The sequence below is a fragment of the Palaemon carinicauda genome, chromosome 35, assembly GCF_036898095.1.
Source record: "Palaemon carinicauda isolate YSFRI2023 chromosome 35, ASM3689809v2, whole genome shotgun sequence".
Classification (NCBI taxonomy): Eukaryota; Metazoa; Arthropoda; class Malacostraca; order Decapoda; family Palaemonidae; genus Palaemon; species Palaemon carinicauda.
In genome coordinates this window covers 54,626,499-54,640,697 of record NC_090759.1, presented here as the reverse complement: position 1 = coordinate 54,640,697, position 14,199 = coordinate 54,626,499, and the positions used below count along the sequence as shown (strand labels likewise).

Here is a 14,199-nt window from a genome sequence, read left to right as displayed (position 1 = left end):
GTCATCAAAAGCAATGGCGTCCGTCTGTTTACATCGCGAGTACCGATATCGCCACATCTAGATTGGCTGCGGCTCAGCTCCCAGCCACTCCCTGTCCGCCATATTGAAGCGTTAACTCTATATGAGGTGCAGATAGCTATGTGGCACGTTAATACATGCGTGTCCCCTGTTGATACACGATGTCTTAAGGGGAAACCCTTAGGATACTCGCTCCAGAAGTTAGAATTCTGTGATAACCTGTGGTTTAATTCTCTGGGAAAATCCTAGTAGTGATTACCCAAGGAAGCTACCAAAAAGGATCCTGCCATCAGGACGCCATGGCTTGAGCCCAAAAAATGGGTTTAATGATTCACAAACAGTCTAGAATCTTTGTACTGTATATCAGTGGTCAGTTCCTCCTACATTCATAGGCAATGTGAACTTTCTTCACATTTTCTAATCATTTGTAAGACTTTTTCATCAAATTCTCTACACAAGCACCACCCAACTTAAACTTCCCCATTCAAACTAAAATCCCCCGCGACCCCCTTTAGACTGCCATATTCCTAGCCAGCCGTCATCAAACATACAGGTGGCCGCTATAATAAATAAAACAATCTTCCTTATATTTATATAAAATCAAAATAATTTAAAGGGACGAATTATGAATAGACTCAACTTGTTGTGAATTGACGTAAAAACGTGGAAGGACTGCATATTTAGGGTCAGGTTGGGTTTGGCAATGATGGGACTGATGGAGGCTAGAATAGGGTCTGTAATAAAGTTTAAATATTAGTGAACAGCACTGACAGATGAAATATAACTTAGGGTTAAATAATTCACAAACAACAATCTTTGATATAAGTTTAAAAACAATATAATCAATACGGGGAAGAATGCAAGTATTTACTTAATATAATTGATAAAGACATGTGGAAAGATTAGATCATGGCATGGTTCTGCAACAGTGGCACAGATGGTGGATGGAATGGAGTCTAATAGAGTAGTGTGACTGAAAAATACAATTAAATACTTTTATGAATAATTTTCAATGGTTTTCAATATTTCAAGACAACCTAACCAAGCAGAGTTAACCCACCTAACGGCTGATTCTTCGTCGGAGTCATAAACAGAAAAACGGGGATTACTTCTGTGCGGACTGTAGGCCTGTTGTTTTCCCGCTTCCAGGAAAAACTGATTGACGGGATTCATCGGATATGAAGCTATAAACAGATGGGCCTACCTTGAAAGGACAGATCATATTCAGTTTTCATTCCAGGCCTCTTTGGCCACTCTCTCAGTTTCTCCACTCATTCAATTGTCCAAGTATGAATACTTGGATCAACAAAGTTTTCAGAATGATTGATAACTTTGTGGACATACCCTTCAGTCTACAAAGTCTACCAAGTCTTTTATATGGCTCAACCGTCACTCATGATGATTGACCAGGTATTGATGTACTGTATTGCCGTATCAATGGAATTAAAGTTCCTGCACTTCGATCTTGACTTTCTCTATGAAGGGGAATGACAATTTTTTATCTAACAGGTTCAATACCATCTAACTTCCTCGTAACGTCAGGACCACCTTAAGTTCCCGGTTGGGTAAATTTCAGGACAACATTAAGAGAACAATAAAATAAAACAGTAAATTATGTGCTTTCAACGAATTTGACCTGCTTCCACTAATTTAATGTGATTTAAACACTTTGAAGTTTGTAAATGGGTACATTACCTAATAAACCCAATTAACCTAAGATAGTAGTTCCCAGGTCACAACTCCTAGCTCAGGGGGGAAGGGGGGGGGGGACAAGACCACAGAAACCCCTTTCCAGGTCACAAAATGTGATTTAACAATTTTGAGGTTTGTAAAAGGGTACAGAACCTAACAAAAACACCTAACCTAACCTAGTAGTTCCCAGGTTACAACCCTTACCAGGGGGGCCAAGTACCCTGGACATTGCTTCCCTGGTCACACCCCCTAGCCGGACCCTCCTTCCCAGTTCACTAAGTAAATGGCAATTAATTCCTTACCTTATGATTGCCACCTACGTCTTCCTGTGTCTTTGAAATCCTTACAGAAGCATTGCAGTAGAATAGCACTTGGGACACTATCCTTCTCGGGCACAGATTTTTGAAAAAATTCACCACACCATGAGTACCGTGAAACTTGGCTATAGCATCGAAAGAGCCAAAAAAGCAGCCATTACCATAAATTCAGGGAAATTAAATTAATTCAGGGAAAATACCCTAAAGTAGTTGACTCAACGACTGACATCTAACCCATAACATACCAAAGGAACTGAACTCCATTTTTCCTCCATTAATAGGAGTATAAAAATCAACCACAGATACCAGTGGACGTTAAGCAGTAACTATCAGTCTGTTGAAATCCTTTTAAAACTGTTTGACTGAAGTTGTTCATAATTGGTTATGAAACCTGCTCAGCCCATAATCTGTAATTGGAACAGATTGTGCTTGCGTAAGAAAGAGTTAAAGGGCTCATTAAAAGCAAACGGCTGTAGAGTTAACTTCTCTCCCATTTTAGAAAAACTGGAGGTAAAAACTTGTCAATCTCATTCAATTCCACCTCGTTCAATCTCATAAAAACTATACTTTATATTGCTTTATACACTCTTTCAATGTGGGTGATGTATCTTTTTTTAATATCTAGTGCATCACGCTTCTAAAGTTTTACCTAAAATCACCCATATTTTGTGCAATTTTTCGTGGATTTATTATGCGTCCCAGGGAATAGAAAAAAAGTTTCACCATTTAACGATTCGGCCGAAAATTTTCCCACCCAAAATCCCAAGTTCCCACTACTGGGTTTCACCCATTACCGTAGGATATATTACGGTATACAGTATCTTAACTATTTAAATGCGAGGGAATTCAAGGTCATATTCGGAAGAAAACAGGTGTTTCTATATATACACAAATTTTTTTATTAGTAAAGTTTTCCCATGTTTTACAATACCAACACTAGTTGTACAGCCAGTTCAGCAAACTTCACAACAGAAACTACGCCAATTGACACCAGTCTTGGTAGAAAAGTTTAAAGTGCTGTACGAATGATCATGGTAAGGCTCCAGCAGTTTAAAAGAACAGTGCATTTTCTAGAAAAGTACATTGGAATAGGATAACACTAAGAACACTTATTGAACTGTTACATAAAGACCATAACAAACCCTACACTTCTTGGTGTAATACAAGTGGTAATTTACAATATTGGCACAATACAGTAGTAGGTAAAATGGCATGCACTCACAAATACTTCAAGTTGTGTATTTTTAAAATGCGAGTGAATAAATGTTTTAGTTTTCTTCTGCGCCTGTACCACTACACGTGATGTCACGAGGCCATTGTATACTCAAAAAAACAGATTTTGACATAAGAAAAATCTATTTTTTGGTGAGATACATGTCGTCCTGATAGAAGTTCCTCATTTGCAGATTCTACTTGGGATATTTCTGAGAGTGATATTACCAGATAAATTTTACCTTGGAGGTATCTACAGAGTTCTGACCTCTGGAGAAAATATCCAGTGTGTGTGTGTGTGTGTGTGTGTGTGTGTGCGTAAATCGGGGACATTTTAATAAGCAGCCAGGGTTATCCTTCCCTGAACAGAGTTAACCTTGTCTCGAAGGATAAAGGTAGAGGGAAGGACATAAGCAAGCGAGCCGTTACAACTCGCGATCTCAATGTGCTACATCTAGCATGTTTCCTGTTAAACCATTCCAGGAGCAGCTATTGCACGACGCGATAACCCACACTGAGAATTGAGAGGGGATGAAAAGTAACAGGTGGATTATCAGGACAACATGGCTCTCCCCAAAAATAGATTTTTCCCATGTCAAAATCCATTTTTTGGGCTCGAGCCATGTCGTCCTGATGGAAGTGTACCCGAGAATTATCATTCTCAGTTGTGGCAAGAATTGTTTTAACCCTATAACTCCATAGATATAAGCATACTTCCTACAGCATTGGTACTATGGTACCGAATGATGACTAAGCGAGAAGTTTGTACAATGGCAAGAAAAGTAAATCAATAGCATAGTCCCACTCACTGAAGAACTTTGTCTCCAGTAGATGAAAAATTCAAAATCAATAAAAGGAGGGTTAAGGACATTTTGATACACTACATTTATTTCCTAAAGACAGCAGGTCCAAAGAAAGGATACGCAAACAAAGAATAGTCATCTTTTAATGTTTCCAAAAGTACATACATGTAGTAATACAAGATACACAATATACTGTATACAGCATATATAAGTATAAGCAGAAAACCAGTGTTTTTAGACTCAGTAATAAAACAGTAATATTAGTGACAAGAAAATAATACCTGTAACTCGTTACAACATTAAAAGGGCATATGAAGCAAAAAATCATAATCCCCTGCCACAATGTAGACTGAAGTCCCAATTATACAGTCAAAACGAGTTTGTGCACAATACCCGGGAAGCTGGTTTAATTACACTACTAGCTGCCACCACGAAGTGTTTAATCTCTCCCAACTGACATAAGTAATGTTGGAAGAAGATTTACATCCTGTGTAAGCCTGTAAGTCAGCAAAGGACATAATGGAAAAAATTTAAGTAAGAGGCAACTTTTCTAGCGTCATGACCCGCTGGAATACTTTCCGGGTCAGCCCTTCCGATGAAGTAGACTACTTTGGACCTTGGCTGTTTCAGAGAAAGGTTAGATCCTGTAGACTCCTTTAAAAAGTTTGACCATCTTTAAAGGCCCGGCTCTTGGATAGGTAGGCTTTAAGGCTCTCCCTGGGCACAGAAGGGTCCTCCTGTAGTGGAAAAATTTCCCAGGGACCCCAGTTTTTCGTGGAAAGTTAATTTTTTGCCAAGAATGCAGGATCTGGATAAAGGTTTAACTTTTCCGTATCCAAGCATTCAATGTGGCCATCTTCCCTTGAAAGGGCCACAATCTCACCCACTAACAAAGAAGCCATAGCAAGCAAAAGGATAGACTTGAGTAAGATCCCTCAGAGAGGCAGAGCCATTATCTATCGAAGAGGCAAAGTGCATCTAGACCTTGATCGTGTAGCGCAATAAAGAAAAATACACAAGTCCATAGAAATAGAAGAGGGCTGATGACTTTTCACGAATGCAACCCATTTTTTCCAGTTAGACAAATTGTCGTTTTGTGGTGTTGGACTTGTACTCTTCTGTGAAGTCTATTCTTTCCCTCACAACACTAAATTTTCTTTGGGCCGCAAAGGCAAGAAAATCATTAGCCGAAGGGTTTTCGTTATCCAAGAAGAAGCAAAGACAGTTGTCTGTTTAACAACCTGGGACAGCACTGGAGATGGTTCGAGTTCCAGAACAAGAAGGTACCGATTGTTCTTTGGCCACTTGGGAGCCACCAGAGCTGCTTTTCCCTTTGAGGTCCACAGTTTGTTCAGTACTTTCATTAGGAGGTTGAATGGAGGAAATAAGTAGATGTGAGACCACTGGTTCCAATCCAGACATCTTATTCATTCCTGTTACTTCCGGGTCGAAGTTTAGTGCAACATATCATGGAAGTTTTTTTGTAGAAGCTCGTCGCAGAGATCGATTTGCAGTTTAGGGACTTGAAACAATGATTTTACGTCCAAGAGACCATTCAGTTTCCAGAGGCTTTTATCTCAACAGGGCGTCCACCGCCACATTGCGAACCCCTTTGAGGCGAACTGCTGAAAGATGCAATTTCCTCCTTTTTGCTAAAGAGAATGGCTAGGATTAAATGGTTGATCTGAGTACATCTGGAGCCCTGTCTGTTGACAGTGTACTATCGTGTTGTTGTCAATGATAATTTGACGTGTGATATAGTCATTGGGCATAGTCCCTTCAGAGTCGACCATGGCTTGAGCTGCTTCCGCAGTAAGGCAGGGGTTTTGTGGCAAAGATCTCTCCGAGCATTGGATGCCTTTCTTCTCCAGACACTATTGGCTTCTTTGAGCCCTGCTTTCAGGATTGGGTCCGTCACGGCAGCGAACTGTAACGACCCCAAGACCCTTTCTTGTAGTCGTCTAGTGAGTGCTCTTGAACGAAGTAAGCACCTAACAGTGTTTGCAATTTCCTTTCTCTTGCCTTGTGATCGAGTGGGTGTGTGACTATAGGTTCCAGTGAAGTCCTAGCCACTGGAATTTCTGAGCTGGAGATAGCCTGGACTTCAAGGTTGATTTGGAAGCCCATTGATTGTAGGAATTTCATGACCTCCTAGGCTGTTTGAAAACATTCAGACTTCATTGCAGCCCAGACTAACCAGTCGTCCAGGTACACCATCACGTGAAGGCCTCCATTGCAAAGTGGTTGCACAATGGCCTCTACCAGTTTCGTGAAAATCCTTCGAGCTATACTGAGCCCGAAGGGCATAGCTCTGAATATGCAGGCCTTCCTTTCCAGCCTGAAACCAAGGTAGGGGGAGAAGCGCCGACCTATCGGAAGATGCAAATAGGCATCTGTAAGATCTATAGAGACTGTAGGCTGCCTGGGGTAGTAAGGTTCATATTTGTGAGATAGTCTGCATCTGAAACTTGTCATTCAGAATTAAAGTTGTTTAGTGGGGGACAAGTCCAGAATAGTTTGAAGTGTGTTCGAATGTCTCTTGAGCACGCTGAATAGCCGCCCTTCAAAGTTTATGATTTTGTGCAACGGATGACTCCCTTCCAGAGAAGGTCCTGAACGTAATCCTCCAAAATGGGGGTTGTGGGTTGAAAGAACCTCTTTAACTGGGGTGATTTCTGTCTCCATTTCCAGCCTAGCCATTTTGAGACTGCTGTGAGCCCAGGGATCAAACTCCCATTGATCCCTGAACAGGTAAGTCGTCCCCCTACTGGAAGCTCCTACTGGTTGTGAAGGACCTGCAACTTTAGAAGTCTTATCTCTACTTACTTGAACTTCAGTCCGACCGCCTCTTCCAGAATTTCCCGTTACCGGAGCCCTTCCTATGAGATTTGGCAGAGTGAAAAGTGGTGGTAGCTGCCTCTTACACCGGGTTGAAGACTGTAGAATGTGAAACATACTGCTGGGGGACCGTGTACACAGTCCGAATAACTGCGGCAACTGAGGCTGTCACGAAAATTAAGGGTTTCCTTCCTTTGAAGTGACTTTGGGCTTCTTGCCCTTGGGTCAAGATCCTTCATTGGGGGTAAATTTTCGTTTAGAGTTAATACCCCACTTGTCAATAAGGCACTTATTCTCCTGAGCCACTTTGTCCATGACTTTTTAACCAGCTTCTCAGGGAAGAGATCCTTCCCCCAGATGGATTAACGTTTTCTGGGTTCATGTCTGATCGTAGCAGCGGCTAGGACGTGTTCTCTACATGCTCTTCTGGCTACGACGAAAGCATGGAGATAACTATGGAACATGGTTAGGCGAGTTTTAGATAAGACAGGTTAGAGTTTCCAATAAGCATCTCAAGATATAATTGGAAGGATAGAGGCAGGAAGTGTCTCTAGCTTCCAGTTCTCCCTTCAATAGGGATTCGGGAATCCTAGGCAGTTCCTCATTAAACTGTTTGCCTCCCACGTCTTAGTTTTCCAATGGTGAATGCATGTTGCACATACGGCCAATTGTTCGAATCTTCAGGAACAGCTAGAGGTTTACATTCCTCTAGCACTGGAAATGGTCTGTTTTCCCTTACTGCTTTCAATACGGCCTTTAAGCTTTTTAGAGGCAAAGGGGAAGACAGTATCTTTGGGGGCCACAAAAGTGGCCAGATTCCTGCCAAAGGCAGAAAGTTGGGTATTAGTGAATTCATCTGTTTTCAACTCTCTAACCTAAAGGGATTGAGCCTTGCCATAATCCAGAGTGATCGTTTCCTTAGGGATTGTATTATCCCTAATAAACACTTCCGAGTTGAGCTTTACATAACAATAAGGATAGCTATTGATCGATGTTAAGAATGCCAAGTCCGAAACTGGCTTGGAACCTAACCGATCCCCAATGAAGGAACCAATCGGTTAAGGCCATATTCTCAGCATAGCGCCCAGGGTTCCAAACCGTGCATTCTTGTAGGCTCAAAGCTGGTCGAGCTTTAGAAGCAGATGCCCGTTGTAAAGCTTCTATCCTCGGCGTTAGATCTGCTCGAGAACGTTCATATATGGAGGTTAAGTTATCCACGAAAGCTTTCATGGACGCCATTAGTCCTAAATTAGTGGGTAGCGAAGGTTTGTTTAATATTGGAACCGAGGTGGAGGTGGAGGCAGGGGCTTGTGTAGAAAGTAAATCTGGAATGATTTATGAAGCAACACAATAACCGATAGGAATATGGATGAAAGGATCACATCAAAGGAACACCAGAACCTCCAGAGTTGGTCTGTCAGAACAGCTTAAAAAGGCAAGTTCACTCATCGTACTGCCTAGACCAGCAACAGCTGCCCCTGAGGCAACATCTATCTCTAGTAGCCAGAAGAGAATGACCTGTCAATACCCCAGGCATGTCAACAAGGCGGGGCAGACTCATTATAAAGTCAACAGGGGGAGAGTGGACAATGCCAAGGGAAGGGTCCACAATCAGGGGAAGTACAGGAGTGAAGGCACACAGAACCAGCCAGAACCTGATAATTATCATTAACTTTCACAAAGTCGGGGTGGAGCCCCTAGGATAAAGAGTGCCGTACAAGACTGCCAGGATGCTAAGAATTAAAAACCCAAAGGGTGTCCTGACAACCAGGCAGTATCCAATTGATCTACTCCAGGACAATGTTCCTCATATGTGGGATAGGAAAAAACAGATGACTAGTCTAAGGCAGCAGCTGAGGCAGCAGAGGGGGTGACCCATAGCAAACACAGCCAGTGGTAGAAGAACTCGAGCTGACAATACTGAAGAAGTAGAGACAGGAGGCAGCTCCTATGCCTAAGATAGGCTAACCAGGCAAGGGGGTCAAGACAGATATAGCACAGGAAGAGAGGCTGCAGACCTAAGACAAGCACTGCCAAGGTAGCAGAGGAGTGACGCATGGGGTACCAACTCGTTGTGCCTAGATAGGGTTAGGCCATGGCAGAACTACGTAGGCAAGCTTAGCCTCCTAGCGGGTGAGGAAAAACTCAAAAGCTAGGGCGAGAGGACTAGACAAGAAGTACAGTTCTGGTACAGTCAGGTTATGGCCTAACTGGGAAGGGGCAGAGAAACACCCAAGGGTGGACCCTAGGGCAGAGAAACACCCAAGGGTGGACTCTAGGGCAGAGATTTCAAACCAGACAAAGAAAATCTCATCTACTTAGGCCAGGAAAGATAACCTACAAGTAGGGACACTAACAGGCATAAGGGAAGGGGAAGGAGGGGCGGTGATGGGGGAGACTGAAAATAATGAGGCGGCATAGAAAGAAGGCCAAACAGCAACATGGAACAACAATAGCGTCCCGAAGGGTTGCCGCGTTAGGGTACAGAGGACAAGACCTCACAACCAGGCATAGCTTGCCAAAGACAGAGAGGCCTAATGAAGGTTAGGCGACACAAGGTCTACTAGTCAGCATTAGAACTGCGGTAAGGTCTTCTAATGGGTAAACATAAGTAGACACAGGGAACAGGACTCAGACCTGTGCCGCCTCACCAAACATATAGGCTAAGTGAAAAGCAGTCACCCTACGGTGACCGAGAATATCAAATTCACAAAAGTAACTTCAAGACTGCAGTTTCACACCGTGACGAATCGACAGCGTGGGAGGCTAGACTGCCTCACCCAACTCGTAAGGTTTGGTGAAAGAAGGGAGTGGTGCACTAGTGAACATTTACCAGGTATTGCTGCTGGCTAGGGTAGGCTAGCCTAAGCCAATGCTAATAAACACAAAAGACAAGGAAGGATGGGGGCATACCATATACCACACTTTAGAATAATAAAAATACATTCCTAAAGTAAATGACTAAATAACCAATAATTTCCGACTGACATGATAAATGGCGGCAAAAGCCTGCCGGCTTCGGAACAAAAAAGCATGCAACATAAGAAAAGAAACCGGGTGGAGACCCGAAATTCTCCAACACACGAAAGGGAGGGTACTAAACTTAGTCTATGAGGAAGAAGTGTTAAGACTCCATGATAAAAACACTTAAGAAAGCTAGCAGAAACTCCCAAAGCGAACAGCAAAAATGGGAATGGATCAACGGTAGTTGTAGCACATTGTCATCGGGAGTTGTAACGGCTCACTTGCCTATGTCCCTCCCTCTACCCTTATCCTTCGAGACAAGGTTAACTATTCGGGGAAGGATAGCCATGGCTTGTTATTAACACGTCACTGATTTATACACAATCTCTAGGGATATTGCTTCAGAGGTCGAACTGTTGATACCCCTAAGGTAAAATTTCTCTGGTATATCACTCGCAGAAATATCCCAAGTAAAAGCTGCCAATGAGGTACTTCCATCAGGACATGGCTCGAGCCCAAAAACCATGTTCTGTAAGGACTACGTCCTACAACACTTACCACTTTATCTTTGTACATATTCTGTGTGAATACCCTGTAAATATTGTTTATGCATTTAGGCGCAAATCGCCTGTCCATTTTTATGCAAGACTCGTTGTTATACGACAAGCGTGGGTTTTTATATTAACCAAAGTCAATTTAGGAAAACAAAAATCCCGCACTTCTCGCCTAATCGCGGTCGGACAGTCACCTACCCAGGTCACTACAATTCTGTCCCCACAGGTCAATATATTCGACCCGTCTCGGAAATAAAGAATCACTACTATGGTCTGCCTCTTATACCTCAGTTCCAGTAGCACAGTCATAGCCGGAGAGAAAGTACAAGTAGCCAAATTTAAATCTGCTGGTGGAGTCGCCCTATCAAAACTACAGATCTAAATTGAATATCCGAGGAACAGTTTTAATTGGTTTATTAGAGGATAAAGTATGACCTGGCAGAGGGTTTGCATAAGACTGGCCCAATTTAAATCTTGTGATAGTATATACCTATCAAAACTAAAGCACTCAGCTGGTGCACACACACACAAAAAAAAGGTTAAAAATATAAAAGATTATGATTAAATGTTGATTACCTACATAAAATTTATATATAAACAAAATTAAATATTTGAATCATTCAGACATCTGTTTGGCTTAAACAGCAGCAATTGTAGGTATGTATGTGAGATACAAGAGAATAAAGGATGTTCCTATCACATGTTCTAATTAAAAGAAAAACTGTTGAAATGTAGACTACATTATAATGATTTCTATATTTGAGTGAAATAAAACCCAAGGGAAAATCAGTAAATTAAACAGACGAATTACGAAGATTTAACTTACCGTAAATTGACGAAGAAACTTGGGTCAGGTCGGGTTCGGCAATGGTGGGATTGGTGGCAGTAGGAAAAGGGTCTGTAATAAAGTATAAGCATTAGTGAACAGCACTTTGATTAAATATTTAACATGGCGTTTGATAATTCCGTTCATTCATATATTCATTTTAAAAGCAATAGAGATAAAACTGGGAAGAATGAGAGGAATCTATTTAATATAATTGATGACATGGAAATAATACAATCAAAACTGGAATGTATTAGGTGAAGATTTAACCATTCAACTTACCATAAATTGACAAAAACTTGGAAAGAAGGCATAATCAGGTCAGGTTGAGTTCGGCAACGGTTGGACTGATGGCGGTAGGAGAAAAGTAAAAGTCTGTAATAGAGTACAAGAATTAGTGAACAGCACTCAAAATATTTAACTAGGTGAATAGGAATTCATAGACAATCCTTCATATATTCGTTCAAAACCAATTTAATTAACCCTGGATAGGTATCATTTGACCACCTTAATTAGGTATCTATGGGTCGACCTCGACACATTGTCCCAAAAAATTCATGAAAAATTCATTTACAAAGTAATTCACAACCTTTTACTATAAAAAAAAACTTCAAAGAATATTCTATTAAAAAAAAAGCAAATGAAAGTAAAGTCCAAAATAAATATTTATTACAAATAAATTAAAAAAAGCACTTATTCTACGATAATAAAGTACCATGTGCCAAGATCCGGGGGGGGGGGACAACAAGGAAAAGTTTCCTTAAATGAAAAACTTTTCTTGGTTAGAAAAAATATATACGCTTTTCAATATATTTTTGGGGTATGTAAATGACAGATAGTGGCTAAAACTTTTACAGGATATTATATTATCGTACAACAAATATGTGTAAAGGAATCTGCACTTGGATATTTAGTTTTATAAAAATTGGAATCTTTTTTTTCCAGATTTCTATTTTGATTTTTTTCATAAATAAAATCATTATATACATTGCTGAGCATGGTAATTATGCATGAAAATGTCAGAAATTTTATAAAAAAAAAAAGAAAAAAAAATGGAATACAGATATGCCAGCTTGTGTCGGATATGCTCACAAAATGGTCACCAACCACACCACCTTGGAAGGTCAAATCTGCTACCTGAAATGGAGAAGATTTGCAGAAAAATATTATGGTAGCTAGACTGAAGTTTATTTTGCAATTAAAAAAAATAAAATTTATCATAATTAAGTTAACATAAAGGTACAAACTTACAAAAACAGGAGAAATTATAAGCTATCTTATAAAAACATATGGGGTAGAAGACATTCACAAACACTTAACACCTAAACTACTGCACATTCAATATTTATATAAAAATTTGATATTACACAACTTACTTTAATTAGGTATTGATGGGTCGAGCTCGACCCGAAGGCATCTCGAAGCACAAGGAAAAGAGCTGGGATGAAATGTGTCCTTACCCGACTGCTGTGCACACTGAACCGAGGTCTCGCAGGTCGATATCACTCAAGCCATACGGATGAAAAATTATGGCAAAAAAAACATTCTGTTTAACCTTGGGTCATATACGACCCGCCACACCTATCCAGGGTTAAACAGTTAAGAAGGAGAGGCATTTACCATATATAATTGATGATACGTTGGAATATAACACACAGAGAAGTTGACCAACCGTAAACGGTCTATTCTTCGGAGGAGTCAAACAGGAGGAAAGGGATGCTTTTTATGCGGTCTGTACAGTTTTCCCTCTTCCAGAAAAAAACTGATGGTTGTACGGCCAGTTTAGTGTAACTTCCGAACAAACTACGCCAACCAACACTAACCTTGGTAGAAAAGTGTAAAGTGCGAATAACCGTGGCATGGTCCCAGCTTTTTTGGGGGAAATTATTCACAAAAGATTTTTCCATGCTGGCATGCACACATTTGAGAAAAGTACCCTCAAGAGGCTAAAACTGTAAGGACACTATTTTCTTTTGAACCCGCACACAACGACCAAAATAAAACTTATTTCTTGGCGTAATGCACAAGGTAAATTGTAATACTGGCACAAACCAAATAAGGTAAAACAAGTGCTCGCAAATACTCCAAGAGTTAGGTGTATTTGTGAAATGTGCGTAAATAAACGGCCAGTAGTTTCCTTCTATATCTGTACCATTACACGTGATTTAGATTCGAGGCCATTGTACACACTTCAAAAAAATACTTTGTTCCAGTAGCGACGTCACGGTAGGAAAGAAGGTACAAGTATCCCAATTTAAATCTTTTGGTGGTGATGGCAGGTAGGTAGGTATTAGGTTGCCCTGCCTATAGCAAGGTGTCTGCCTATCAAAACACCCGGGGAACAGTTAATTGGCTTATTCAAGGATAAAGGCGACCTGGCAGAGGGTTTGTATGAGATTGGCCCCGATTCAAATCTTGTGGTAGTGTATACCTATCAAAACAAAAGCACTCTGCTCGTGCGTGGAGAAAAAAAAAAAAAAAAGTGGGGGGGGAGAAAAAAAATAGCACATTTCTATTCTAACATTATTAAAGATTGATTACGTATATAAAATTTATATACACACAAAAGGAAGTATTTGAATTACAATATAATTTGTGTTCAGACATGTTTGGCTTAAACAGCAGCAGTCGCAGGCGAGTATACAAGATAACATAAGGATGTTTCTATCCCACATTCTAATTAAAGAAAAACTGTTGAAATGTAGACTACATTATGATTTCTATATTTAATAGAGTAATATAAAACCAAAAAACAATTATAATTATTTTTAAATTAATTAAAGTAAAATAAAACCACAAAACCATTTGCCTATACAGTATATAGGCTACACAAAACAATCAAAATTATTAAATTGTTTATTGAAGTAGAATGATATAAGACCAATAGAGTCACAAACCAGAGAAGTGAATTGTAATGAACTGGAATAGCAGATCAAAACGGAAGAATTAAAATTAATTAAATAAGGAAATAAGCG

At 40.4% G+C, this 14,199-nt stretch overlaps 1 protein-coding gene across 2 annotated transcripts in view; it reads right to left on the bottom strand.

Annotated features, from left to right (window-relative positions):
• The window catches only part of LOC137627500 (uncharacterized), a 45,356-nt gene that overhangs the window by 2,462 nt on the left and 28,695 nt on the right, over window positions 1–14,199 (bottom strand). The window contains exons 4-6 of one of the 2 annotated variants that reach the window (XM_068358587.1): window positions 11,507–11,599; window positions 11,225–11,296; window positions 1,086–1,218 (exon numbers count right to left, since the gene is read on the bottom strand). The gene's annotated coding sequence lies outside the window, so the exon portion shown is untranslated. Of the gene's footprint in view, window positions 1–1,085; window positions 1,219–11,224; window positions 11,297–11,506; window positions 11,600–14,199 lie in introns of those variants that run through there. The other variant, XM_068358586.1, reaches the window with a different exon arrangement.